This window comes from Bactrocera dorsalis, chromosome 2 (assembly GCF_023373825.1).
Source record: "Bactrocera dorsalis isolate Fly_Bdor chromosome 2, ASM2337382v1, whole genome shotgun sequence".
NCBI lineage: Eukaryota > Metazoa > Arthropoda > Insecta > Diptera > Tephritidae > Bactrocera > Bactrocera dorsalis.
In genome coordinates, this window is record NC_064304.1 from 32,255,399 (window position 1) to 32,266,564 (window position 11,166).

The window sequence follows — 11,166 nt, forward strand, 5'->3', positions numbered from 1 at the left end:
TGAGTAGAAAATTGTTGAAAGCAAAGACTTGACGCTGCAACATAACGACCGATAATGAATGCAAATCAAGAAAAGCCACATGGAATAGAATTTATACGATTTCTCGAGAAAACGTCGGTTTGAGCTGGAAAGTCATACGCACCGTGTGTAAGTAAGCCTTGAAAGTAAAACAATTTCGTAGGGAAACAACAGGCAAAGCAACAAATACAATAAACACAATAAAAGACGTGACTAAAAATATAAATAACCTTCTCAACAACAACAGACAAATAAATACAATTTGACCGGTAAGACCAATGAAGCGGACAAGCAAAACAAAAACACACAAATATACATACATATATAATTATATGAATATGAGTGCGTTTGAAGAGTAAGATAGAGAAACCAAGAAATTTTGTAGGCTGCACGAATCTCAAACGATTATATTTACAAGTATGTGTTTGTGTGTATGTAAGTGGCCCGAAGCGATAAGGATCTCCCTAAGCATACAAGCATACACAAAGCAATGGTTTCAAATGAACGCAATCCGAGCAGACGTTTAAGCATTTGGGTTGGGGGAAAAGTGAAGGTAATTTTCTAAGCCAACAGGTAGGTCAACGGTGACTTAAGCAGACCGCTGCATGCGTTGCATTTTTCGTTTTATTTCCGCCTTTTAACCGCCGGCTCAAACCTGTTAAAGAGCGTTTACACTGCTCAAACTTAGCGCTAAGTAAATTTGTATTGTTGATAAGGTTGCAGATACAGTGTACGTATGTATGTATGTAGGTATATTGGTAACGTCTTTGCAATTGTAATGTTGCAAGCAAACAAAAAATCCTCAATTGAAGAAGAAAAGTGAAATGAGTTCATGGCGCCTAATAATGACATTGAATGAATAAATGCATTATCACAATATTTTGCAATTTCAGGGTTAACCCAAAAATGGCAATTGTGTTGTCAACAATTGCTGAGGCAGCAAAAAGAAATATTATTATATGTACATACATACATATATGAATCATCATTCTAACTGTTATACAAACAATAAAAATATTGTATTGTTGTACAGTTTAATCACTAATCACAATCCAATTTTTTTGTAGCGACCACGCCAACTGGTTGCTGTTAAGAACTTGGGTTATCGACGTCATCTAATTAGTAACCCAAATCAGCAGTTTTGACGTGATAGCCCGTTAAGAAGAAATGTTAAGGTGAGTAATCATTTGATAGTGTTATCAAAAGCGTATTCTCCGCAGTGTGTGTGAAAATAAATGTTTGCATATTTGATAACGCTAGCTAAATTTCTAAGTAAGACCACAACATTTGCAAAATACTTTTAGCGGATGATATAATCAAGAAAGATAGAATATAAAAATTATGATTTTAAGGAATAACGCAGAGTTGGTAGTCCTTTGCCGGAACTATTTTAAATGTGTGTCCAATATGGCAATATTGCCGAGCCAACACGATAATATGCAGTTGAACTTTCATAACGCGAACTCTTGAATTGGCAATAGAAGTCAAATTTCCTTCCATTACTCGAAGCCTCAGAACAAGTCAAATATCAACGTTATCACATTCGAATGTATTTAGTATGTATGTTACAAATTATATAATACCAAAAGTATACATATATTATTCATAAAGAAGAAGATGCAGTGAAATTCCTCATAACCGGACACCTACCGTCTCATTGTTTTGTCAAGCTATAGGAGCTGCCTTCTGTCGCAGCAAAAACTTAGATTTGAAATGTATTCTTACGGTCTCAAAAAAACAGAAGTTGTAATTTACTAAATCTTATATGTTTTAGAAAATTATTTATATTTAGGAAAGAAAGTATAAACATGTGTATTAATGAAAACGTTGTGTTCATGAAATTTCTCCGGTTATGGGAGGTTTCTGGTTATACGTAGGTTGCTTTTTACATTTCGGGATTTAGCAACCCTACTAGTGCAGTCTGGCTATGTTATACGCACTCAGAACGTTTTGAAATACGACCGCTATTTGTGTTATATACAGTAACTTAAAATATTGATCTCATCTCTCAAAAAATAGAATTAAATCGTGAACTATTTCGCGCGATTATGTTTTACAATTTTCGTCGCGAATGAACTCATCAACAGTGTATCGATGAACTTAAATAAATTTTTAGCAATAAAACTCCATCAAGGACAAGTGTTTAGTGATGGTGTGGTAAATTCAATCGAGGTCAGAGATCATTCCAAGATAGATTTCGTGATGGTCGTTCCGGAAACTATTTACATTCAATATTGCATGGATATTTGACGGTAAAAAATATTTTTTCACGATGGAGTCCCCACAATTTATCGATCGCTCAAAAGAAGGATCGTGTTGGTTGCCTGTTTTTTTTTTTTGAAAATTGGGAAAACCACCCGCCGAAGCTGGATCACTCTTCACCACCATAATGCGAACTCTCACACATCGACTGTAAGGACTGTTCGTAATGAGGAATTCCACTGTATATAAATTTTATTTTCAATTTTTAACCACATAGAACTTTGGCGTAGGAAATTGAAGAGAAAAGGGAGATTTAAATTTCCCAGAACTAATAATATTGAGCCATTTTAGAACAAAATATCACAACCGTTGCTATGCGTTGAAAGAAATCAATGTTTTTAATGCCCGGTTTCACACTCCATACTTAAGTTGTGCTTAAGATAAAACGGGAAAATAGTGTTTTGCAGTTCATACTTACATAAGTACTGAAAATGAGAGACTAAGCAGTGCCCAAGTAACAGCTGATTATTGTTTTGAATTGTTTTGAATTTTCAGATATTTGTCAAAAGAAGAATAATAAGAAATAAAAGATTATTTTTTGTGAAAAAATATGAAATCGGATTGGGATTTCCACCAGTTCCAATAGGTGCTCCGACTCGCTAGCGGTGATATTGGGGGTTCCTTTGTTGTTTTCATCCATTTTCGATATAACTTTCCTCGCATATTTATGTATTGTCTGTTATAATTTAATCATTTCAATCATATTTTTATGGATGACATTTGTAAAGCATATGTTGCCCATAACGTTGCCATATATCATAATAATTTTATAGAAATTAAGCATTAACAGTCCCCAACAATGCTTATCTAAGATTTTATTTGGGCACAACTTATGTATGGACTGTGAAACCGGGCATAAGTATATCGGAAAATCACACGAAGCTTCAGGGAATTTAATTGATAACAGAAAAAAATATCTAGCACTCAGAGTCAGAAGAGAAATGGAATAAAATTACATTTAAAATGTTTTTTTTTTTTCATTTATATGTACTGTGGCTATGGTATACAATAAATATTAATATAATAAACAATTTAAACCTTGAATATAATAAAATAATATAAAGACAAAAGATGTGTTGGCCACATAAGAATCAAATGAATTGACCTTGAGACTTAATTTTGAAAATGATTGGTATAAATAACTATTTGTCCATGGGAAATAGAATGAATTATCAGAATCTAAACCGAAAATTGATATTTTTATGAGATTTTTAGAGATGGCGAACGTTAAAACATTCAAAAGCCTTCTGAGGGACTGGTCTGCTGCAATTAGACATTTTCACAATTCATTTAATGAAGAAGAGTGCTTCAAGAATATTTCCGAAGATCTTTGTGATGTTGAAACCTTTTTTCCAACGTTTACCGCTGTTTAAATCTTGCATTGTTTTGTGCAATACTTTTGGTGTTTGATTTTATCTCAGTATTTGTCATTTTAGTGAAAATTAAAATAATTATTTGTTTGTTTTATAAGTTGGACAAACTGGACACAGTGAGGCATTAGCTTAAGAGTTTACACCGGATACCTATATTTTATGTATATAGATGTAAATTAATTGATATACGACAGTTCAAGATATATTTTATTTTGGAAAATTATACCGGGACATTTACTTTTGCTTTAATATAATATTAACAACTATTATTTTTTTTAATTTTCTAAGTTATTTACCCTATACATTAAGGATGTGTTTATATGCCACACATAAATGCATAATTGCACTTTTGAATACATCAACATATATACATACTATACCTACATATGTATGTATATAGATATCGGTTGAAAATTTATTCGCATGTGTTTGCCAATTTGCTAAAATATGATTTGTGAAATTCCACTGCAGACGAATTTCCAAGAATGTCAACCGGCGAGCAGAATCTTTTATGCTGCTTACACAAACAGCTGTCAATTATTAACTGGTCTTTAACATCGATATCCATCCAAAATGGAGGAAAAGAAAAGCTAACTTTGCATTATTCGATGACACCCATTCAACTGGTGTTATAAACAAATGCAAAGAGTTGGTTATATGCAATAAGGGAAATATATTAACATATGTATGTAGTGTATGCATGGCAGTATACTGGAAGCGTTGAACGGATGATTTGCAAAATTATAAAGTTTACAAATACGCTAATTTTAAGAGTAAACTGAACTCATTGAAATAACAAATTAGCCACTGATAAATATCGTAAGTGAACATGGAATTTATTCAAGACAATAGTCGTCCTAACATTTGGTAAATTTGTAATAAAATTTAAAAAGGAAAAAATATTTTATATATTTTAATTGTATATTTAAGTGCAAATATAAAATGAAATAAAGAAATATGCACAGATATTTAAGTTTCTCCTACATATGAAACTGATATAGGAACATATAGTGTCGGAAAAGACGTACTGGCATTATATCTACGAATTACTTTATCATCTCCTTCTCTCGCAATAATCTCTCAAATTTTAAGAGTAACTATTTATTTCAAGAAATCATACAAAATCATAGAAATTATTTAGTCCATGCCATTTCATACGAAAATTAAACGTACCCATTGTTCAGTGCGACAAAACATATTGATTGCTATTCGATATTTTATTGACCCTTAATTTTAATCACTCCATTCCTCTATTTGGTATACAAGCTATAAGATTGTTAATAACTTTCTGTCGAATACTCAACCATGCTTCTTTTGCAGCTCAAACAATTTATTTTTGTCTCCATTCACACCTTCTCTATTAATACTATTTATTATCTTCCAGAGATTCTCAATAGGATTAAGATCCGGTATTTGAGCCACTTTAAGACATTAATATTTTGATCTAGGAACCAATTTGGCACTGGTTTTGAAGTATATCATGTTGAAACGTCCACGAAAGTGGCACATTCCATTTCGCCTGCGTTTTTTAAATTAAATTTTAAATCACCAGAGAAAATTATTGTTTTCCTACGTTTCACTGGTTAGTTGATGTGTTCCCGAGCAAATTGTAATCGTCCACTCGATTTCTACTTGATATAAATTGCTTTTTGATTGCTTTATAAGTTTTTATTGTTGTAGCTTTGGGTCGTCCACCATGATGGTGAGTTTTCAGAGATCCATTTTCTATAAGTTTTTTTTTTTTTTAATGATGCTCATTCTCTGAACACATAAGGACGACAAACGACATCTGTCAAATATTACACACGTTCTTATGGACACTTATTTTGACGACGATGTGGATATAAAATACGATTGACCGACAGTTATTATTCTTTAAATTTTTTTTACTGTGGCAGATTAATATAAAGAATCTATAATGAAGAACGATATAGTATAAAAATATGTCCATACACATTACATTTAAGTATTTGGTTAGGAAAAGAGCATACATATACTCACTTCTGCTTTATTTTTATTCAGCAGATTTAATTGTATTGTTACTTTTAATGTAAACGTATACTTGCATTTATACAACTATTACGTACTATATTTACTTTGACTTTATCTACGCACTTCAATGTTTATTTGTTTACTTGGTGGATAGCTGATATGACTAGAAAATTTTGTAGATACAGCAATTGCACCTGTTGCAGGAATATTCCACTGTATTGAAAAACAATCCTTGCATTCCTTCTCAATTATCAATAACACAACAAATGCAATATAATATATACATACTATATAATATATGTATATATTAGAAAGGTCTTTCGTTTGTAATGGCAAGCAAATAATAATAAAAAAAGTTTTGCTTAAAACAAACCAATTGAAATGAAAAATTCAGTGAATCTCGGCAATATTAAATAGAATCTAACTATGTTTATTTATGTGAATGCAACTATATATGTACATATGTATACGAGTAAATGCATTCTATAACACATAAAGTATCTGCATACATATGTATATACATACATACTTATATACGAGTATGTTAACTAAGTGCTAATCAATAGTTTATGCTGACGCATTACACAAAATACCAAAAGCGGAAATTTTATTGGAATCCGATGTCTTTGATAACCCTACCGCTCCTATTTACAAACAAATGTATTGATCAGTATATTTTGCACGGAAGTATATAAACATTTTATATATAGTAAAAATACATTTAATCACAAATTAGCAATATGTGTGCTAATATTCGCCGAAACTGAACGTTTACATTCCGATAATTATATACTTATGAAATAAACCAATTGATGGAAGTGAGCAAAATTAATAATCGTTCCCACGACAGTCTGGTCTACATAACCGGAACAGACCTGGATTTTTACCCGTCCAAGAACTGTCAACTCAGCAACATTCCTTCAAATTACTTCAGGGATGTTTTCTGACTGAATTCGTTTTTTGTGATATGAACCAAGTTGGAAATATCTTGGAACTTACATATACATATGTAAGTTAAATACTATGTAATTTAAGATTACCGCTGCTTTAGTAAATATTAAAGTTTAGTATTTACTAACAAACGTTCTTGTTTTTTCTATTTTAATATACCGATTATAAGTTCTAAGTGATAGGATATCATAAAGAAGATTAGGGTAGGTTAATTTTTATTATCAATGTTAATTACCCTCTCGGCCTATGAATTCTGTATAAATTCCGAACGGATAACTAAGATATTATTAATACGTACATAAAAATTTAATATATAGTATGTATTAAAGTGCACAAAATATTTGTTTAATATTTTTTGTTTATGAATTCGAATAGAAATGTTAAATTCATTCTCATTTGTTTCGCAGAAATAAATTGCTAACAAAAAACTAGTTCTGTAATTAAGCGCCAATAACAGCAATCCTAAACTATCTAACCACGAAACTGCGCGGCAAGAAATTGTGTTAATGTGCAAAATATGTAAATCAAATAACGCAATAGAGTGAACGTTCATGCAGGCCGCGTTCGTTTTAAGTATTCGCGCCATACAGCAGCAAGCGAATTGGAAAGACTGCTTCATACACATATTTACAAAAATACATACATACGTATATTACTATAGTATAAAAGCAAACGGGTGTAACGACATTGCCAACCATATAATTAATACAAATTTAATCGACTAAGTTATAAACAACACCTCGCTCCCACCCACACTTCAACCAAATAGTGAGATTTTTGTTTCATTGTATTTGAGTGGAGAAGTTCGTGGAGCAAAAAATCCCGAATGGAAATTAAAACTTCATAAGGCAGAAAATAAATATAAAAGCCTGCAAAATATATGAATGTCCATACGTACATATGTATATATTTCAACATAATTATCCCTATCAACAGAAAAAACCCACGGAAGAAGACAACAATCCAATTGATAGTAAAATCATTATTTTTTACAGGTATTCCTGTGAATGTTAAGAAATAACTAACTTATGAAGCCTGCAACAAGAAATATTTATTACGGAAGAACTCTCACAATACCAACTATAACAAAACCGCTAGTGAATAAAAATGAAACGTCATGAAAAACCCGACAAATTACAACGTAGTACGTATGCATATACATACATATGTACATATGTGTGAAATATACATATGCACGACGGCCGCAGAAATTCAGACGATTTAACTAGTCAACTAGTTGTAATTGCTGAGCATAGAGATTACAAAAAAATTATAGTGGATGAGATATAGAAATCAATATTTGTAAAAATTAACTAATATTATATTGATTAGCTCAGTTATGCAATAAAATATCACATATTATTAATACACATTCTTCCAATTTGGAGATTCATAGTTCTGCAAATAGATAACGAACTTAAACCATTTAAAATAACACACATGTCTACACATAAAAGCATAATAAGGTAGCTTTTTGACTAAAAATTGATATTGGTAAGTGATAGCCAAGTTTTTGTTCAATTTGTTTCGTACCCTTTTTATTGTATGTATTTATTTACCAGTACCAGTTCACACACCAATGATAATTTTAAAGGTAGAAACACAAAGCTTCTTATTTGTCCTTGCATTCAGCTCACGGTTCTGTTGCATCAGGCCTCTCCGACGAGGCCATATCGGGTAAAATATTTATAAATATGTATACCATTGTATATCAACACAAACAGTCTCCAATGCCCACCTTCTTTTTCAGCCGTTCTCTGTCCTAACCTTTCATAAAAAATAGTGTGTATATACATATACACATAGGTACAACACCTGGTTTATTTTTAAAACATACTTTTTCACTTCATTTCTTCGCACTAACCTTTCCAACTATAAAATCTTTTTAAATGTGTATTCGCGTACTAATTTGCCACTTAAATTCCGATGTTTTCAATTTATAAGTATTTTTAAATATTTTGTTTTCTATGCACTCGAATTCTTTACCATAAAACAAAGTTGCATTAAAATTCACTAATAAAAATTAACTCGAGAACAAAATTCACGACACATGAAATAGCCGAAGTCTTTTTTCGTTCTGCTCTGCTATCGGCGTCATATGTAGTTATTTTTATGCACACGGTTGTATTTCGATGTATGCTAATGTGGCCATATCAATGGTAGTTTCAATATTATAAATGTGTCCATAACAAATTAACCTGGAGGTAGACGATCAAGAACTTGCTTTCACACAAACTACTTGTTGATGAAAATTGAAAGCCGTGACGTATGCTGCAACCAACTTAATCAATAATTGTTTCAAAATGTCGTCATCATAGAAACCACTTAAAATTATTGAAAATTTCGCACGAATTTATCTACTCAGTTCTGATAAAATATTTCAAAATTAGATTAGGCTCTAGTTGTGCTGTACAATTTAATGCATTCAATGCTACTCCTTGTTAGGTATATTTTGTAAATTTAAAAAACACTCGAGAAACTTTTTATATTGAGAACGTAAATAGAGGTATTTATATGATTTTAAAATTGTTTTATTCCGTCTTACCAAATTCCGCGGAAACGGCAACTCTAATACATTTTGTTTGTCAACTCACCTACACTTTTCACTGCAACTCGTTTTGTTGGTTGTTTTATCAGTGGCTTCTTATCTTAAAATTCCTTCGTGATTGGGGTGCGCTTATGATTCTACGTGCCCTTGCCTACGGCAAAAGCTTTTTCAAGGATTTTTTGTTTAACATACAAAGAAAAAGCGCAACACGTTGATCAGCTTTCAAGCAATGCAATTTCAGACTCATGCACATCAAAACCTTCCAAATAACACTCACTACCGGTTTATAATATGTTTGAAAGACTCTGTTGAAAGTATAACGCACTTGAAAACAATTAAATAAATTAATTTGCGAGCCAACGAAAATATTTGCAAACGCAATCGATATCTTTTGCACTAGTTTATTGTGAATGGCCAATTACAGAATGTTGCCACGTTCCATATTTTTAATAAAAATACCATTCATAATAAATCCTCCCAAAATACTCAGATTTTTAGCATTCATTTACAACAAATTCTATAAGCATTTCATTTCTTACTAGCAATAAAATCCAATCTTCGATTTAATAAATTAAAATTCAACTTATATACATAATAAATGTTGCATTCCTACAGTTTTTATAAAGACTTATTCATATAAAACGAATCCATATGGTAATATAGTAAAAGAAGCTATGTGAAGGGTATTAATATAACACTTTGCTATTTAAAGCCATAAAAACATTTACGTTAGCAATACCGAAACTAAAATAACCTTCACTGGTGCATTTCTTATAGCACGGAATGCTATACAAAAGATCTTTTATCTTAATTTGGCTCAGTCAGTTTGGCAGCTACATGAAACAGTGGTCAGATCTTAATACATATTCGGAGATTATAGCGCTGCTGCCTTGGATAATAATCCATAACAAATTTCGTGAAGACATCTTGTCAAGTAAACAAGTCTTCTATACAAGGACTTGATTTTGACCGATCAGCATGGCAACTATATGCTTTAGTGGTCCGATATCGGCGATTTTGAAATATGAGCAGCTTCCTATTATTTTCATAGTACATCAAAATTTGTTACATTGTCTTTCAAAATTTGAAATGTAAAAAAAAGCTTTTGGTCTACACCTTAAACACTTCTTTTTATCCAATTACAGTATTAGTTATTAAATCTTTTTAGCTACAATTCCTTATGGACCCGTCAACATTTGAATTTATTGAACGAGGGTGGGGACTTCTTGGTTTCTATTTGACATTTCACAGTAAAAAGTCTTAATACGCATATACAGACATGTACATATGTATGTTTATTAATTAATTGCGCTTTGGAGTGCAATTCTCTAGACTGTTCACCGCCCACTTTAACACAAAACTTGCACTAAACACCTCATGTACGCTGTGCATTTGTATTATGCATAAATTAGCGGATAACATTAATATGTCTCTATGTCTAGTAATAAATAGTTAGCGAACGAGTCTCACACAGCGAGAAAATAACAGCACAAGAAAATCAACCGTAATAAATGAATGGAAATGATAGACAAGAATTGTGGGCAAACCGGGTATTGAAAAATAAATTTCGCAATGAAATGAAAATATTGGAAACGAACGAATGTGAAACGAGCAATGGCGCTAAACAAAAAAAAAAAAAAATACAACAAAATAATTGATTGTTGATTTCACAGGAAAAAGGTTAGAGCACAAATATTAGCATTAAATGCATATAAGACATACATATGTACATACAAACATGCAAGCAAACCATAAATATTTCTAGATATTTGTTTAAGTTTGTTTAGGTTTATATATATAAAGGGCCTATAAACATACATATGTATATATGTATATACATACGTTTCTTTATAGACCAATTTTGAATAAAAACAAATTTATAATTTCAGTTTTCAATTAAATTTCTAATATTTATATTAGATTGAAATTATGTAGATTCAAAGAGAAGGAAATTATTAAATAAAAAAATTATTGAGTTTAGTTATTTCCTTTCTGTTTTAACTGTATTGCTTTCTGTAGAAA

General features: G+C 31.2%; 1 protein-coding gene across 16 annotated transcripts in view; it reads right to left on the reverse strand.

Moving 5' to 3' along the window:
- Positions 1-9,557, reverse strand: part of LOC105231839 (signal transducer and transcription activator) — a 28,135-nt gene extending 18,578 nt beyond the window's left edge. For 10 of the 16 annotated variants that reach the window (XR_003846102.2, XR_007421843.1, XR_007421840.1 and 7 more), the window contains exon 1: positions 9,191-9,557. The gene's annotated coding sequence lies outside the window, so the exon portion shown is untranslated. The other 6 variants (XR_003846100.2, XM_029552655.2, XR_007421845.1 and 3 more) reach the window with 4 other exon arrangements.
- Positions 9,558-11,166: the final 1,609 nt, after the last annotated feature.